The sequence below is a fragment of the Typopeltis vanoorti genome, chromosome 1, assembly GCF_054136105.1.
Source record: "Typopeltis vanoorti isolate ZY-2024b chromosome 1, IOZ_Tvanoo_1.0, whole genome shotgun sequence".
NCBI lineage: Eukaryota > Metazoa > Arthropoda > Arachnida > Uropygi > Thelyphonidae > Typopeltis > Typopeltis vanoorti.
The window spans coordinates 145,459,422-145,478,677 of NC_143549.1; the positions used below are offsets into that span (position 1 = coordinate 145,459,422).

The 19,256-nt window shown below is 34.7% G+C and overlaps 1 protein-coding gene across 2 annotated transcripts in view; it reads left to right on the plus strand.

Moving 5' to 3' along the window:
- The first annotated feature begins 6,764 nt into the window (after positions 1–6,764).
- The window catches only part of LOC150110513 (glycerol-3-phosphate acyltransferase 1, mitochondrial-like), a 297,539-nt gene continuing 285,047 nt past the window's right edge, over positions 6,765–19,256 (plus strand). Inside the window, exon 1 of one of the 2 annotated variants that reach the window (XM_090394365.1) lies at positions 6,765–6,898. The gene's annotated coding sequence lies outside the window, so the exon portion shown is untranslated. Of the gene's footprint in view, positions 6,899–7,644; positions 7,717–19,256 lie in introns of those variants that run through there. The other variant, XM_090394374.1, reaches the window with a different exon arrangement.

The following is a 19,256-nucleotide window of genomic DNA, read 5'->3' on the forward strand; positions in this document are numbered from 1 at the left end:
CTAGGAGAAAAGGTTTTATTTAATCAGGAGTACCCTCATCATCCGTAGTCTCACACAGCAGAGTTTTAGTTTTTGCGAGTGTGATTTACTTCGAGGAACCAAACATCAGTGGTTAAGAGCGTTTTCTATTTTTACTAATGTTTTGTCAAAAAGTTCTAAAACACATGTTCACCAGAAAGAACAATATCACAAATTACCTATTCTTTCTTCTGGATGTATCTCATGGTTGTCTCATTCAATTTGTATATGCTAGTTAGCATTTGCACTCAGTTTATCCAAATTTCAACTGTTAAGCACCATCCTTTGTTTTTTTCTTGTTCTGCTTCTAGCTTTCTTGTGGGAGACATTAATTCCGTAGTTTTCTAATAATAATGATGATGATGATGATAATAATAATAATAATAATAATAATAATAATAATAATAATAATAATAATAATAATAATAATAATAATAATAATAATAATAATAATAATAATAGACTAAACTGACGTGATCTCTTCGGTCCATGAGGTGATAATAACATCATTGCTTTAAAAAAAAAAAGCGATAAAAGCGACTGGCGAAGCGATAAAAAACGTTTTTATCGCTTCGCCAGTCGAACGATACCGATGAGAATTGCAGTACAGTACTACTACTCTATACAGTAATAGCAATCGCAGTCTTTCCCAAAATGTAGTATGCTTTTCCTTTCGAGAACAGAAAGGAAAAGTGTTTTATGAGAGCGTCCATTTCTCATAAATATCGCTGATTGTTTGTTTTTGTCACTCTTACATTGAATTATTGAACTTCTTTTTGTTTGAATGTGCTGGTGGAATTGCGAGACCCTCCTCTCTCCCCCTGAGGAGGGAGGAGGTTCTCGAAAGCCATTTATGTGTAAGATACCAAGAAATTTTATACTTAGTTTTAATCCTTTTCCCAAGTAAGCAAAACAAAGTTTTGCACGTTAAATATATTAAGGTCTGAGCTCGAGATATTTATTAAGAAGGTCAAGCACCTTTTATGTACTTGTATATGAGATATATATGACTTCTGCATTCTCCCGGGTCTGGCTCCCACCGAAGAGACCTCAATAAAGGTCGAAACCGATCTGAGTAGTGGCCCTTCCCATTATGAATTGCATTATATACGCCTTAAAGGGGGTGCGCTTTGCATTATGTGATGCATACTAAGGCAAGTGATATGAAGTCATTAGCCTCTATATACAAGTAGTTCAGACGTGAATATATTTCACTCGCAAAGCTTTATATTGCTTACTTGGGAACAGAATAAAACCAAGGGTTCTATGGCACTGAATGTTTGTGAACCACTGGCATATAGGAATGGAATATGAGTAGGCTACAAATTCTGGAAAATTCGCACAAAAAATGCAGTAATATATATCTTTATATATCTATACACATACATATAAACAGTCAAATCGACACATTGCATCGATTTCACTGTTTTTTTCCTCAGATAAGCTCTGCACATGCTACAAGGAAGGCAGCAGAAACTCCAACAGCACAATTAAACAAAAAGAAGTTCAACAGTTCAATGTAGCAGTGACAAAAACAAAACTATCATGGATATTTATGAGAACCAGACGTTCTCAGTATTTTGTATTGAACAGTAAAGGTAATAATAAAGTTTTAAATATACATATGCAAAAAAGGAACATTATCATTATTTATCCAAAAAAAAAAAAGAATGTACTCAGTATTTTGTGCAAATACTCACTATTTTGTACAAAATACAAAATATTGAGAAAATTCAATTTTATATATATATAGAAAACTGAATTTTCTCAATATTTTGTATTATCAGCTAAGCTAACGCCTTTTTATTCCCGTATACGGGGAGTAGGCGAGGCCATTTAGCCCTATCTAACTTTTTTTGGAGACTGAGTGGGCAGTTCAATCTCCACTGGTACCAATCAGAGATAGATGGCCCAAGGCTATCACTAATTAAGTGGTACTCAGTGAAGAGAGACGGCTCAAATGTGCCGCCATCTCGTGGTCCCTAACGTTCTACGGTCGATTTTCGATTTTCTTGAGTTTACAGGACGAAAAACCCGAGTTTCCGGGAGGAAAAACCTGCTTGCCCGTGCCAGAGATCGACTAACTCGGGAACCGGTCGAAAAAAGGCTTAGAAAAATTTCCTCTAGTCGCCGACTATACTCGAAACGAAGTCTTCCTTCGTGCGGCCAAGCGCGTGGTGTGCAAACGCCATACACTGAGCTACACAGGCGAGAGAGAGAGAGAGAGAGAGAGAGAGAGAGAGAGAGAGAGAGAGAGAGAGAGAGAGAGAGAGAGAGACTTTATGTTGTATGTTGTGAATTTTTTGAGATGGGGTAAAAATCTATGTTGTTGAAACTAAACAAGAAATGGTTGGCATGCCAGAGAGGGATTAACGAGGAAACCTTCCACCGAAGAACTTTAAAAAAAAGTTACTCCAGTCAGCAATTAGAATTGAACCTAAACTGTCTGTCTTTGCAAAGCCAAGTGCAACGGATATAAATTCCACCTCGACAGGACTACAGAAACACCCAAAACTTAAAAAATAAAAAAGTAAATGGCTTCCAAATGACTATAAAAGCACAAAAAAATTTAAACAAAAATTAACAGAATTGTTGGTCCGAGATTATTAGTGATTACTTATTGGCATCAACAGAGGAGAGTATGACAGACAAGTACCACCATTTCATTGTACCTAACCTTGACATTATATATATATATATATATATATTATTGTGCCAAATCCCAAATGTCTTCCTACTTTTATTTACGTTTTAGATATATTATTAAGTTTGCAACTTTATATTTCCATATAAAGGCCTGTGTAGCTCAGTGGAAGTTGCCCTTGCATTCTCCTCACTAGGCTGGCCGAAGATAGAATTCAGTTGAAGTCTAGTCGCCGACTGGGGAAACTTTTTTCTAAGCCTCTCTTCGACCGGTTCACAAGTTAGTCGTCTGGTAAGGACAAGTGGGTTTTTTTCTCCCAGAAACTCGGGTTTTTCGTCCCATAAACGCAATAAAATCGACTATAGAACCCATACTATTTCAGACATTTAAAATATTGTGTTAATGTTAGAGACCACAAGATGGGGGTACTTGTTTTGCCCTATCTTCACTGTGGGCTGTTTAATTAGTGACAGCCTTGGGCCAGCATACCTCTGATTGGTTACCGGTGGAGATTGAACTACCTTCTCAGTCTCCAAAAGTTAGATAGGGCTAAAACGACCTTGCCTACTCCCTATATGGGAATAAAATGGCGTTAGCTAAGTTTAAGTTTGGTTTGAAAAATGACAGAGAAATCTACAGACCTATAATTAATTAATGATTTGTTATTTTGCAGATTTATTCTAGACATAGTATACCTGTTAGGAATTGAGCTAAGAGTTAGTCACGCATCTGCTATAATCACTCAGCTGAAAGCAATTATTCATTTATAAATTTGAAGCTCTCTAGCAGTAACGGTTGAAGAATCACCCCCAGGTTTTTTTTTTCTATTGACCACATACCCAAGAGATCGATGCTGTGTGTGTGGGGTGCAGATAAGCAAAGAGATGAAAGTTTATTGATGTTTTTTTTAATTAATATTTTTAAGCAGCAAGTTGGAACCGTTTGAGAATACTTCATGAAGAAGACTGTTCCAGAGGACAGAAGTGGATGGAATAAAAAAGGGCGAGGAGAAACAGGCTCAGTGCGTTTGCAGCTGCACAGTAAAGGGATGCTAGGTAGTTACTGATCTTGTATTAACAGTTGTAATTGAAAGTGAAGGAATGATAGTTGTCAATTCACTGGAGTAGTGACCATGGGAATACCGGTAGAATAGACACAGTGCTGAAACACTCGGCCTGTCAGATAGAGAATGAAGTGAATCTGTAATGGAGGGATTATCAATAAGCCTAATTGTTCGTCTTTGGATGGAGTTCAAGGAAGGTTTTAGATGCACCACCCAAAACAGGTGAGCAGTATTCTAGGCATAGGCAGATTTGGGATTTGCATATAATTAAGAGTTGGTTGGGTATAAAATAGCCTTTTGAAGGAAAGAGAATGCCCAGTTTCTTGGGTGTTCGGGAAGCTATTGATGTGATGTGTTCATGCTGGAAGATAAACATTAGTCCAGGAAGAAATATCTGATATTGTTTAGCGATTTATCTATGTTACTAAGAGTAAGGTTAGTTGAGCTGAGGACTCATTTGCAAAAGAAAACACAAGGCTGTGTTTTGGTGGCATTGAAAATGACAAGGCTGTCGTTGCCTTATTGAAGGATAGTATGAAGATCAATGCTTAGAGCATAGTTATAGATTATCTTGTAATGAGTAGGATGAATCGAGAGTATTATCATCAGCAAAAGCTGAGAATAGGATTGGGGTGATTACGAATATGCCGTTTATTAACAAGAAAAAGAGAGTAGGTAACATGACAGAGCCTTGAGCCATCAACCATGACTCTCAGAGAATGACCAGAGAAAGCCTGATTTGCCCAAATGCAGAGGGTGGAAGGGAGACCAAAGAATGGCTATTTGTTGAGCAGATCACGATGCCACACACGGTCGAAAGCTTTGGAAATGTCAAGAGCGACAGCCACAAGTTTCTTCGAACCTTCCTTTCCATGGTACATGTCCAGTGATAGGTGATGTAAGTTAAAAGGTCCTCTCTGGATCTTGAATGGCAGAATCCGTAATGCTGGTCGCTGATTAATTGGCGGGCCTCCAAGTAGTAGAGGAGTTTGCTGTTGAAGACTTTTCCCATTATTTTGCAGAGGACTGAGGTGATGGCAATTAGTCGCTAGTTTGATTTCACACTTTGCTGCAAATGGACCAATACGTGTGTGACGTCAGCTGAAGCTTGTTTCCAATTGTGAAAGGTTTAGGTGGTTCTGTAATGGTGTGGGGTGAATTCTCATGGCATGGTTTGAATCTACTTGTTATGGAAGGCAAGGTAGATGCAGCACATTATCCTTCAATTATAAGTGATAATCTTCATCCCGTGTCGATCCACTTTTCTCCTACGCAGGTGTCATCATCCAATAGTTGCAGAATATGACGATGCAGAGTCCTGTCTGCCACGAACATCCCAAGAACATTTATGGGACATTTTGGAGCGAGTTTTCAGGCAACCCACCTTCAAAGAACAAAGGCAAATCGATCCAGTTTTTGTCGAACGAATGGTGTAAAATTCCTTCTGTAGAGTTCCAAGCACTAACAGAGTCTCTCCCTTGAAGAACACAGATTGTACTAGACGCCTACGGTGGACCAACGGCATATTAATCGAAACGTGTCGCTGTTTCATTTTTCTCCATTACCTGGAGAAAAATGAAAGTCATAACGTCCAAAAGCTGTTTATAATATTAACTATTCGTTGTATAGTAATATTCCATGTCTGGGCATCTTATGTAAATGTGGCTCATCTGGTGGTTTTATACATATGAATTTTCGTATTTGTGGTGATGAATTTCAATTACCAGATATTAGTATTATGGAATTACAGAGCGTTGTGTTTTCTTTCTACTATATCATAATATCGGTTTAGGAATCAAGGTATTGAAAATCATTTACTTCTTCAAGAATGTGGTCATTTCGCCTAATATTTACTTCTGTTCTGTTCTTTAGAACTTGAGTGTTAGTGCTATTGACTTGACTGCCATCCCGATTATAACGTAAATGTTTCTTTTGTTTGTTATTCTAAATTAACACACCGTTATAATTATTCAACTTTGAATGATATATTATTATAACTTCTAAATTGACTGAGAGAAGGTACACTAGTGTTACTCAAATTTTAAAAGGGACACATGGATACTAAAAGTTTGAGAAACTCCACTCTGATAGAAACAATTCAAATAAGTTAATTGAGGTGATTCATATAACAAATTTGGCATTCGCCCTAATCTAATAGATAAGGAATTCGGTCTTTTAAACCAGAAATTGAGCTTGAATTTGATCAGGGATATTTTTTTTAAGTTGTGTACTATATTGATGAAATTAAATTGCAAGAAGTTAATGAGGTGAGAGATTAATTTTGGAATGATTGTTAGGCATATTGCAAAGGTAGACAAAATAACATATCAGATTACATGGTTTATGGTTGCTGAAAAACATACTGACTCTCTGGAATAGGGAGGTTATTATACCACTTTAAAAGGCCACATCTGGTCTACTGCGGGCGGATCTGGTCACTCGTATTTCGAAGGGGGCGAAAAAAAAAAGTGAATGAACGAGAGGACCCAGAGGCGAGAAATGGCTTTTTGTTTGGAGGGTCGTGAGGGGATGGAAAGGATTGCCAGCGGGGTTGTGATTGCTTTGCCAGCGAATGAGTGAAGGACAGGTATGATAGGTACTGTGTGAATAATGGGTAAATCTTCTGACACTCGTAATAATAATAATAATAATAATAATAATAATAATAATAATAATAATAATAATAATAATAATAATAATAATAATCTATGTTCGGTGCTCTTACTCGCTCATTAAAGGGTCCACAGAGGAAAGCAAAGAAAACAGTAACAGTTTTGGCAATACATAAGCAAAATTCTTTTTGAAGACGGAACTTGTGCACCATTTGACATTTACCAACTGGCATATAACAGAACAACTTTATGCTCGTCCATCACTAAAGAGTAGCTATTTACTGCCCTCTTACATAATCGATATAACAACTTATTGAATATTCAATAAGTTGTTATATCGGTGATGATTACAATAATGAAGTTTCGGAATACGAAATATATGTGGCGCCCTATTCACTATCTAGAAATTAGGGTAATAGTGGAGCATGGAATGTTGTATTTGTGTGTGGTTTTACACGTGTTTGAAATGTTGACAAAATTTGGTATTTTTATTTTATATTGAATAAGTATAAGGCCCAGCCGTACAAGTTTTATTTAAACTACCAATTTAAGTGATACGCAGTAAGTAACAGATAATTTGGTTTATTTCGACTGTAGTAATCTGCAGTTTTCATTTATAAAACGAGTATCTTTGACTATCTTTCAAAAATCAGATTGCTCTAGATTCTTTGACTCCAAGAGGTACTTTGTAGTAATAATATACACACATTGTGTGATAATTAAATAGAAATTTGTCGAATCTCTTTATCTACTGCATATGTCTTTAAGTGAATGCATTGCAATACTCAAAATAACAAAGCTATTTTTAACCAGCTATCGGTTTGCAGACGCCACTCATATGGCTTTATATGTTTTCATATTATAGGAGTAAATTGTAAAGCAGCACGTTAACATCACAAAAAATTCTGTTTTCGGAAATTTTGGAATAGGAAATATGCATATATTAACTATTTTCAATGATCGGTCAGAGTATCCGTACTAAATGACATTTGTGAAGTCTTTAGGAGAAATGAAAATAAACTAGGTTTACAATTCAACTTTATGGCGAAACTATTCAGTGAACCTCTTTCAGTGGGGAAGGAGAAAAATGCTGCTTTTCGATGATCGCTTGTTGCACAGTAGCACACGTAATGCACTAACAAGCAATTCATGTCGAAGGTCGTTCATGCTATCTAAGCCTGGCAGGATGCCGTATTGCAGTTTCTTACCACACAAACGTCAGTTGGTGCTGATCTAAATATTCCATCACTAAAGGATAGCTGTTTACTGCCCTCTTACAGTTGAGAGTGAACTTATGAGCTGTATCTTTTGGCATAGCTACCACAGGTGTTCCTGAATTTTTCTAGTTGATCTACTGGGAGAATGATTGATCCCTATTGGTAATGCCTTCATTGCAAGCATACATACATACATACATATATATATATATATATATATATATATATATATATATAATTTTTTTTACCTTGGGTAATGTATATTAGAGTTACCAAGTAATTTTATAAACTTGGTAACCCTAATATATATATATATATATATATATATATAAAAGGAAGTAGTAAAATTTTACTGTAGCTACTGTTTCCAAAAGCTACATTTAGATATCAGCCACGGAAGTAAACTTTACCCTCAAACCTTTATGCAATATATTGGCATGGCCTCATATTCCTGTTCTAGCCTTTACAATTCCTTTGATTATCTGGTAAGCTCTTGTCGATAACTTATACATCTTATTTGTATTGTCTTCTCAATTTACCTACCAGGCACTGAAATTTACACTACATACTTTGAGTCTCATAATTTACATTCCATACTTTTTTTTAGCACAGACCTCATTTAGCCATCTAATGGTAGCAGGAAGCAGGCCTTCTTTCTAAACACCAGTTTGAGTAAAAATTTTTTTACTCAAAAAAATTTTTTGAGTAAAAATGAAAAAAAAATGTGAGTAATATTGATGTTATGTTGAATAGAAGATGCCTCCTAATGGGATTTCACAGTGGTGTACTAACCAAATGCAGAATATTGACAAAATGAATGAACTAAGTAAAGTTCTGCTTTGAAGGATGAAATAACTTAATACGAGGTTTTGTCTAAAATATTTTTAACTAAGTCAAAAATATTAATCTGATATTGGTCAGTCAATTTAAATGATACAAAGCAAGTACATTAAAGAAAATATATCATGTAATCGACATAATTCTAGATTACAGTGGTGCACTCAGAAGGGGGGGAAAGGGGCTCTGCCCCCAAAGAAAAAGAAAAAAACATTAGAAAAATTTCCAAAAATCTTTTCCTAATTAAAATTCATTTTTTTTTTAAATTTATGTTGTGTCGTGTCTTCTATTTCTATACTACTTATGAATTAGCGATCATTGCAAATGCTTAGTCATGAGTCATATGCGTTGCATAGTGTGTATTCTCAAATCATCTACTCAACTCTCCCCCCAAGATTAAATCCTGAGTGTGCTACTGCTAGACTACATATCAAATTAAAATAAAAAAATGTTAAAAAACATTATGCAATATTATTACATAGTATATATAAACACAATTTTTAACAACTTTTTAAATAAACTTTTCAGACATTTACATAAGTGAGATGTAATAGCAGTGTGTGCATAAGATATGATTTATACAATCCATTAAAATTTGTTTTTTGGTAGAATTTAATAATTGGGTTATTATTATTATTATTATTATTTATATGGGTAATCCATGGAGTCAAAAGACTCATTGCAGAAAACCCATACTATCCATTAACACAATACCTATCATACATCTCCTTAAACTTATTCACTGTTTGGGCACTTGCAACCACCTATGGAAATTCATTCCACTCATTCACCACTTTCTAAGTAAAGAACCTAGTCTGCACAGCCTTACTAACCACAATCTTAGACAAATTCCAAGTCTAACCCCTCGTTCTCCCTCCCTACTTCCCATGTATTGAAAAATTTCTTCTGTGTCAATCTTATAGAATCCCTTTAGTAACTTATATAAGTTTCTCTCATATCCCCTCTCCTCTGCCTGGCAGCTTAACTCTACAACTCCCACACCTTCAGTCTATCATCATAAGGAACATTCTAGAGACCTGTCACAAGCTTGGTCACTCATCTATGAATCCTCTCCACCACCTCCCAGTTCCCTAGAAATGCAGTTGACCAAATCTGTGCACAATAGTCAATATGTGGCCAAATCATAGCCTTATAAAGAAGAATAATAATCTCCCAATATTGTCAATGTGTTCTTAAACATCCAAGTAATCCCCTGAGCTATTTTTCCAACTCTTGCAATATGTCCTCTAAATTTCAAATCTCTGTGTGCCATTACGTATAATAATAATGTTACTTCTGCTGATCTGTGATTCATTAAATAGTATTTAATGAATATTCATCAAGGAAATAATGAATATTTCCTTGGTAACCTAAGGAGGAAATGGGAGAATCAAAAATTCAACCACTTAGATAACCATGATGCCTAAAGATATCAAAGATTTGAACAAGAGTACTATAACCATTGCATTCTGCTTACTGTAATTCTGGAAAAAATAGACTGGAATTATACTAAGCAGAATGCAGTGGCTATAACATCTCATATTTCAGATTTTTGATATCTTTAGTTTAGGCACTTGTTGATTGTTCAGTTGCTACTTCTTTGAAGCATTGTAAAAGCCAAATACCAGATTGAAAGTTAGTATCTTAATGCACTTCCTGTTTACTCTTTAACACATGTCCAGCATGTCATCAAAAACACTTGCTAACATTAACATAATTACATAATTTTTGTCTCAAAGAGTCCTGTTTTTTTGTTTTTTTTTCACTAGTTTGCAAATTGCAAGCTGACATACTTTAAACAATGCATATTTTTATACACATTGGTATTCTAAAGGTGAGAAAGGGTCTTTACAATATGAAAACAGTTTTGATGATGGGCTTTAGGTAATGTTTATGCTCTACTTTAACATTTTACCTAATTTTTCATTTATTCCTTTGGCATAAGACATGTTGCTGGATCTTTCAAAGAAGTTATCCCTAGGTTTGGATGGAAACCCAGGATGTCATCCTCAAGAAATTCCTGATTTGATTCTCTACTCCCCTCAGAGAGTATAGGGTACTATGATAATACTACATGAAAAGGTTATCATTACTGAATGCCTATCAACAATTTTTCTCTAAATTAACTTGTTGTCAGATGTTATATTTCAGTTGTTTAAGCACTTTTTACTGTATCAGTCCAACTAGATGTTGCTCTTCTTCTAGGTATTCTTCTTGCAATCCTGACAGAAATACATTTGTTTTGTTAATCTTTCCTCTCCCATTCTGTTTAAGAGACTATATCATCTGCTAACAGTCAAATTCTCTCCTAATATCCATTTATAATATAATACTGCTATTGATGCTATCTGTTCACTTCCCTAATTTATCTCAGAACTCTCATATCTTTGGTCTCTAGTCTTCAATCAAGAGTTTTATTTCTAACCCAGCTCTCAAATCCATATGTTGAAACTAGTTTGAATGCTGCCTTGTATATAGCTAGTTTAGTGTTTTGACTAATTTTGCTCTTGTACTATATAAATTAATTTAGTTGACCATCTGTCATACCCACTTTGCTAATTCTGTTGTCTATTTCCATATTTAATTTTCATCTTCACTAAAAATTATGCCTAAATAGTTGAAATGCTTTATTTCTTCTATAGGTTCTCCATTAAGGATGCAGTTGATGCTTTCAGTGTGTAAGAAACACTGTAAGGTGTTTCTAAAGTGACTGTAAGAAACACCACATTTATTACAGCATTTATTCAATTTAGTCAAAGAATCCTGCAGACTTGTACTGAATTTATTTAGGAGTATAACGTCATCTGCATAAAGTAAAGAGCTGAGATTAACATGTCCAATTTTGATATCAGGTTTAATGCCATTTGCTTCATAATGGGATCCATATAGATGATGAATACCAATGAAGATAATGTGTACCATCATCTCACATCTGATTTAAAATCTAACCATCTTCCTGTAATTCCTTGTTTTTGATTACTTACATTTCAAATAGAGACTGTGTATTGCTTATTATAACATCCCATTTATACCATATAACTGTAGCATTTTGAACCATTTTTCTCTTGGTACCTTGTCTATTCCAGATCTTCTTTGAGTGCCATCTATTGGAGGTCAGTGATAGGAGATGGCACTCGAAGAAGATCTGGAATAGGTGTATAACAAGGTACCAATACTACCTTGGCAAATTTTGAGCAATCTTCAGCCACTCTGAACAGTACCTCAGAGCTCATGCCAGTCCACTGTCTGACATTTGCCAGCCAAGATTTTCTTTGACTTCTTTGTCCTCTTCTTCCAGTTATCTTTCATTTTACAATCAATTGAAGTATCTTATATTTTTCATTAAGAAGTAAGTGACCAAGATATTTTTTTTTTATGGTATCTAAAAGTTCATGTAATTCCTCTATTTGCTCCAGTACTTCTTGATTGGATGTTTTTGCTGCCCATGGGATTTTTAACATTGGTCTGTATAACCACATCTCAAAGATCTCAAGTTTTTTTTTTTATCAGTGTTGTCTTCAAGGTCCAAGTTTATGCACTGTACAGCAATTATAGACCATACATAGCATTTAACCATGCGTACTTTAAACCAGCATTTGAGATATTTAAATACTGTCACTCTTTCTATTTGTTTCCCATTTAAAGAAAGTGCTGAATTAAGAAAATTGGTTTATTGCTTATAATCATGAATTTAGTTTTGGTGATATTTATTCTTAATTCCAATTTTTCACTCTCTTTGTTCACTAGCTCTAGAAGATTTTGAAGATCCTGAATATTTTCAGCTGCTAGAGTTGTGTCATCAGCTTATTGGATGTTATTGATGATTTCACCATTTACACTTGTTGAAAGTTTTTCCAGTTGGTTATACTATAAATTAACCTCTATATACTAGTTGCCCACTCGTGAAGTTACTTCATACACAAACTTTGTTTGCTTACATTTGGATAAAGGATTAAAACAATAATATAATTTCTTGCCATCTTTAATTTATAGTATAACCAAGTGGAAAAACTTTCAACATCTGTCTCTAATCCAGAGTATTTTAGTAATAAGGTGTGACACCTTTTGGTTACTTGTATATGAAAATATGACTTCTACATTACTTCAGTCTTGGTATCACTTTTAGGTCTAGCTCAAACTGATAAGACCTTAAGAATGCTTGAAATAAGTCTGGGTAGTGACCCTTCCCATAATTCATTGCATTACACACACACACACACAGTCTGTAAGGAGGTGTGCTTTGCATTATGGGATACTAAGGCAAGTGCTGTGAAATCGTTAGCCTCTATATGCGAGTTGCCCACTTGTGAAGTTACTTCACACAAACTTTGTTTGCTTACATTTAGATAAAGGATTAAACCAAGAATATAATTTCTTGGCATCTTTAATTTACATTAATCTCTTCCTTTTAAGATTTTTTGAAATATGGCTTCTGACTATATGTTAAAAAGGAGAGGTGACAGCACACATCTTGCTTTACTCTTTGTTAATGGAGCCTGTAATAATGTCATGAGCTTAAACAGATGCCTTTTGGTTCCAGTATAAGTTTTCAATGATCCTGATGCATTTACCATCTAATTCAATTCTTTTTAATAATTCTATCATTTTAGTATGTTAGACTTTGTTAAATTCCTTCTTGAAGTCGATGAAGCAAATGAATACTTCCTTGTTTTGGCCACTATATTTTTGGAATAAGATTTAAGAACAGAGAAGAGCGTCTCTTATTCCCAAACTGCTTCTAAAGCCGAATTGGGTATCACCGATGGTGTCTTCACATTTTCTGTATATTCTTTTTTGAATTATTTTCAAAAACATTTTGAAAACATGACCCATTAGACTTATCATTTTTGCATTTGCTTTTTTGGGTAGCATGATGAAAATCATATGAAATAAAGAGCCAAAAGGCTTCACTTTAGCGATGCAAAATTATACAAATTAAGTGGATATTGAATCCAACATTATTTCAAAGCCGAATATATAGAAACAACAAGAGTTTAATGCCGAATATATAGAAACAACAAGAGTTTAATGCCGAATATAGAAACTATAAAAGTTTTGGTGGATCCAAGCATAAGCAACCTTTTAGGACAGGGGCAACTCGTGATAAAGGTGGAGTAAGTTCTGATCACTTTCCTTAGTATTCTCTATAATGCATAGCACATCTCCTTGAGGACATGTATGATGCTATGCATTATGGGAGGGGTCGTTAACTAGACCAGTTTCGGCTTTTGTTGAAGTCTCATCAGTGTGTGTGTGTGTGTTGGGGGGGTCCCATCATACATGTCTGCAAGGAAATGTGCTTTACTAAGGAAAGTGATCACAACTTACTCCACCTTTACCATGAGTTGCCCCTATGCTAAAAGGTTGCTTAAGCTGGGATCCGCCGAAACTTTTATAGTTTCTGTATTCGGCACAAAACTATTGTAGTTTCTGTATATTCGGCTTTGAAATAATGTTGGATTCAGTATCCACTTAATTTGTATTATTAAATAGCTTTACTAATATAGTAATGTTGTCACCTTCTAATAACTTGACTATTTCTGCTGGTATTCTATCAGGGCCTAAGACGTTACCATTTTTTAGCTGAGTTTAGCATATTCTACCTCTGATCTTAGAATGCATCAACCTTCCATCTGTTCATAAGTATTTTCTGGGTTTTGCCTGTTATCAGTAAAGAGTTCTTCTACATATTTCATCCATTCTTGTATTTTATCATACTTTTCGGATATTTTTTCTCTTTTGTTTTGAAGGATACATAGTTGTTTTTTCTTAAATATACCTGAGGTCTTTTTCAGCTTTTTGTGTAGATTAAAACTGTCATGCTTTTCTTGTTGAAATTCTATTTCTTTACATTTTTCATCCATCCAGATTTCTTTTGCTTCGTTGATCTTGTCTTTAGTAGTTTTCTGAACCTCTTTATATATTGTTGGACTAGGGTTTTTATATGATCTGCGTTGATCCATGAGAGAAACAGTTTCGTCAGTTATCCAATATTTCTTTTTTACTTTTCTGTCAGGACACAAAGTATTGGCACATTTCTCTATGAAGACAGTTTAATTTGCCACATGATTCATCATCCCTCGTGACATTATCATTCTTGATAAATGCTATCTCTTGATTCAGATCTTGACTCAGATTTTTTCTTATGTTTTTTTTTTTTTTTTTTTTTTTTTTTTAGATCAAACCTTTTTTTGTTGATGTTTCTTAAGTATAGCTTTCAGTCTAAGTTTTGATTCCATTAGATTATGATCAGAAGCAATATCTGCACTATGATAGGTTTTTGTGCTCTTTATACAACTTCAAAATAGTTGATTAATTATCAGGTAATCAATTTGGTTTCTGACTATATTTATATTATTATCCAGTGGTGATCGGCAAGTATATATATCCTTTGGGGTGGTAACTTAAACCATATGTTTGTGAATATTAGTTTCTCTTCTTGGCAGAATTGAATATAACTGTCTCTTCTCTCATTGTTGACCAACTATATCTCTACCTCTACCTTTCCCAACTTTAGCATTGAAATCATCCATGACAATGTTAATATCATGTTTCTTTGTATTTTTCATTAGTTCTTTTAATTGATCATAAAATTCTTTGATTGCAGTATCATTCCTGTCAGTAGTAGGGGCATAGATCTGTATAAGATTGATATCTACCAGTTGACCTTTCTGTTTTAATAACATCCTATCTGAGTAGGGGATGAAGGTCAACATTGACTTATTGGTATCTTTTTTTAATATTATTTCAGCTCCATTTTGATTATTGTTTTTACTACTTCCAGAGTGCTACATTGTCATGTCATCAACTTGAATTTTGTCTGATCCTTGCCAGGATCAGACAAAACTCATTACTAAAATTCCAATTCCAAGTCTTTTCGTTTCTTGGATAGCATTTCTTAGCTTAATTGCTTCATACACATACAGGGTTCTGACATTCCAGGTTAATTGTTTTAGTGGATAGACAATTTTGAGCCTAGAGATTCTTCTCACCCTGTCCCATTTAAGGGATGCTGGTAACTTGGGGCCATTTGTGTAGATTTGCTCACCATGGTGGTTAGTCTGGAGAGAATAGAGCAGTAGTTTCTCCATTTCCTTTCTACATTCCAGATCTACAAAACTTAAAATAGATCCTTGTTATGTTCTCATGACTTCTCCACTATTCGTCTTAAAGTGAAAATTTGATCTTTACAACCTTACCTCTCTTTTTGTGTTAATGCACTTGTTCTTTTCCATGCTTCCTGTCCACAATTTTAATCCGCCTTTTCTCAAGTATACTTGCATAAATCTTACTAAGAATGCTCAATAGGAAAATTCCTCTGTAATTTTCACATTCATTTTTAGTTTCCTTTTTTTATACAACAATACTATGAGGTCTCTATTCCAATCATCTGGAATTTGACCCTCTCATTAGTCCTTTTGAATTATGCAGCATAGCCATTCTAAATTATTATACCTCAATATTTATAATAAAGTTAGTTTAATCCTTTATCCCAGTGAGAGCAAACAAAGTTTGTGCCTGAAAATATCTTCAGGACTGAATATAGTGTTGTACTATCTTACCTGGGTAAGTAGTACAATACCCAGGCAAATCGTAGCAAAGGTGGAGCAAGCTACCAACACTCCTAACCCAGTATCTCCCATAATGCAAAACACATCTCCTTATGGATATGTATACTGTTATGCATTAAGGGATTGGCCACTATCCAGACTAGTTTCGACCTTTATTGAGGTCTCTTCAGTGGGAGCCAGGCCCAGAGTTGGAGATACAAGGCAGAAGCAGTAGCAAGGTCATCTTTAATAAAAAAAAAAAAAAGGTGGTGCACCTTTTGGCAACTCCTATAGGTAAAGATGACCTTGCTACTGCTTCTGCATGGTATCTCCAACTCTGGGTCTGGCTCCCACTGAAGAGACCTCAATAAAGGTAGAAACTAGTCTGGGTAGTGGCCAATCCCTTAATGCATAACAGTATACATATCCACAAGGAGATATGTTTTGCATTATGGGAGATACTGAGTTAGGAGTGTTGGTAGCTTGCTCCACCTTTGCTACGAGTTGCCTGGGTGTTGTAATACTTAACCAGGTAAGATAGTACAACACTATATTCAGTCCTGAAGATATTTTCAGGCACAAACTTTGTTTGCTCTCACTGGGATAAAGGATTAAACTAAATTTATTATAGTCTAACCTAGTGAAAAATAAACTTTCAACCCTCCATATTTGTGCATTTCTGATTGAATAATATCCACTCCTACTGCCTTTCCACATTTCAAATTTTTACTGTTTTATCATCTCTTTTCTTTTCTGTTTTTCAGTTACTTTCATTGATTTTTTTTTTGATTTTCACTTCAGAAAACTCGAAGTAGCACATTCATTAGTAGTATATTTTATAATTTAATCATTATACATATAACCACATTCTTTTTATATTGTACTTTACTTCAGTGCTTTATTGTTTTTCCTTTTGCTGCTTGTCTTTCCTATGCTTAACTATTTCTACACTTTGTAATTCCCATGTTTTAGTCTGGATATTTCAAAACTTAATTCATTTTCATTATCCTTTCTTATATATATTTCTTATATATATAAGATCCATATATAAACATGACCGTTTACATAAGGAAAGTGCTCAAGCCATACTGCATAGACCCAATCTTAATCGGAACGGCTGTCGAAATATTCCAAAAGCTTGGGAAATTATCCTCAGTTGTATTAAATCAATTTATCTGTTATATTTTAATTTAATGTAATTAGTTTTAATTTCAGCCCATTAGGTTTAATCCATGAACATGCGACTGTATATGTAGAGGGATTCCAATTAAAGCATGTACGCTACTGTGTTTTGAATTCAATTCCTATTATTGTTCGATCATTGTACTGATGGTGTCTTATGAAACATAAGATGAAATGTTCACATAATTAAAAAGTTATTCTTAGTTATTTTCATTATCCTGACATTGTTTCTGCTCAGTTGTGTAAACCTTCTTGTTCTGAACTTCACCATTCAAGTTAGTGTTTGTTTTTGTTGCTGCTCTTCTCTCATTTTTGTCGCTGATTTTAATATTGCAATATCTGAACAAAATATTATTATTATTATTATGTGACACCTCCAGGGAGTCTCCAAAGACTCATCGAAGGAGAGTGTGCCAACAGCATCGAACGATTGATCCCACCCCCTTTTAACTACTAACCGTGCTCAAACTTGTTTAACTTTTCGCGAGCCATTAGTAGCAGAGGCTCCACCAATCAACCAACCTTAATATTAGGAAATACACCCAATACAATAAAAACACAAATATGAATAGCAATATAATATAAAAAAAAAAAACTGATTATTCTGAGAGAAAAAACAAAACTCAAAGCAGATAGAAATTGCTTATTTTACAAGCGCTTTAAACCAATCTTTCACGATCTTTCAAACAAAAGATACCTCAAACTGAACTCTCTGTTGAAGTTTCTGTTCTTTTTTTTTCCTCATACACTATTTCTCAACATAGTTTTTACTCTCCATATATTCCATATATTGAGAATGCCAGGTCATGATACAACTGTGTTTGGAGAGCTCTGAAAGCTAAGTTGTTTAGGCTTTATTGTTATCAGTTAAAAAATTGTGTTAGAATTAGATTGTATTGTGGAGTTAATTAATTTAAGTTAAAAGTTTTGTTTCAAATATTGTTAATTTAGTCTTATGCACAGTAAGTTATATAGCATAACACATGGAATCAATGTGAAGCAGAACAGTGGCATCATTGTTTAAAGAATTTAATCAAAGGGACTTCATGCAGTGCAATGTCTGCAAAATTTATGCATTACTGAAAGCAACTGGAATTTAGTTTGAAAGCGATAGTGGTGGGAAAATGTGCTGAAAATACAATGAGAGCGAGGATCAAAAGTGTGTGTCTCAGGTTGCAAGATTGAAATAGTGGATGAAACTTAGAACATGATTGAAAATGTGTGTGATGTAATGCCAGATGGCACTGAGTGAGATCGAATGTGACATGATTGAGAGACTGAGAGAAAAAGTGTCGAACGAAAGAATAGTATGACTGATGTAAAGAATGAAGAGTTGGCTGCAATGAGAGAGAGAGCTTGGTTGTGCTTAGTGATACATAGGGCGAAGCAGGAGCTGGAGTGAATGCAGAAATGTGTGGCAAGTGGGTCAGCTGATAACAGAAAGAAAGAAGTGTGAGAAAAAAGAAATAAGGGCTTGACCAAGAGAGAAAGAAAAATCAAGGAGCAAGTGTTGTACGGTGATTCAATTATAAAAGATTCGATTGATGAGAGTTTGACAAAATTTTGCTTTCTGGGTGTGAAAATGAATAATCTTAGTGAGGCTATTAGAGTGCAAAATAGGGTAAAAGAAACGATCATATCTTGAATGAATGATTTAAAAGGAGAAAAGTATGGCATGAGAGGACATGAAAGAATTACTGTAAGTAGGAAAAAAAAGAGTGAGATACACTAAGATAGTGAGTCTGTTGCCAACCTCACTAAGATAGTAAGTTTGTTGCTGTATGACTGAAAAGGAGGACCATAATAGCTAATAATTCGACGAATAGGTTATGCAAACTGATTTCAAATGGTTTGCATCTACATGGATTTGGTGTTCAGAGACTGGAAAAAGTGTAAGTGAATGAAGTGCAAATGAATGTGCAGAATCGGGGAAGCTGTTGAGTGGATATGCAGACATCAGTGAGGCAATTGACCGTAAGAATGTGTATAATATGCCTAAGTTAGTGCCACAGGTAACAAACCAGAATGGGATAGTTAGTATAAAGCATCAGAATAGTGTTGGGCCTAAGGGTCTTATGCACTTTATGTACACTAATGCCAGGAGCATTTGTAAAAAGCAGGAGGAATTTTTGG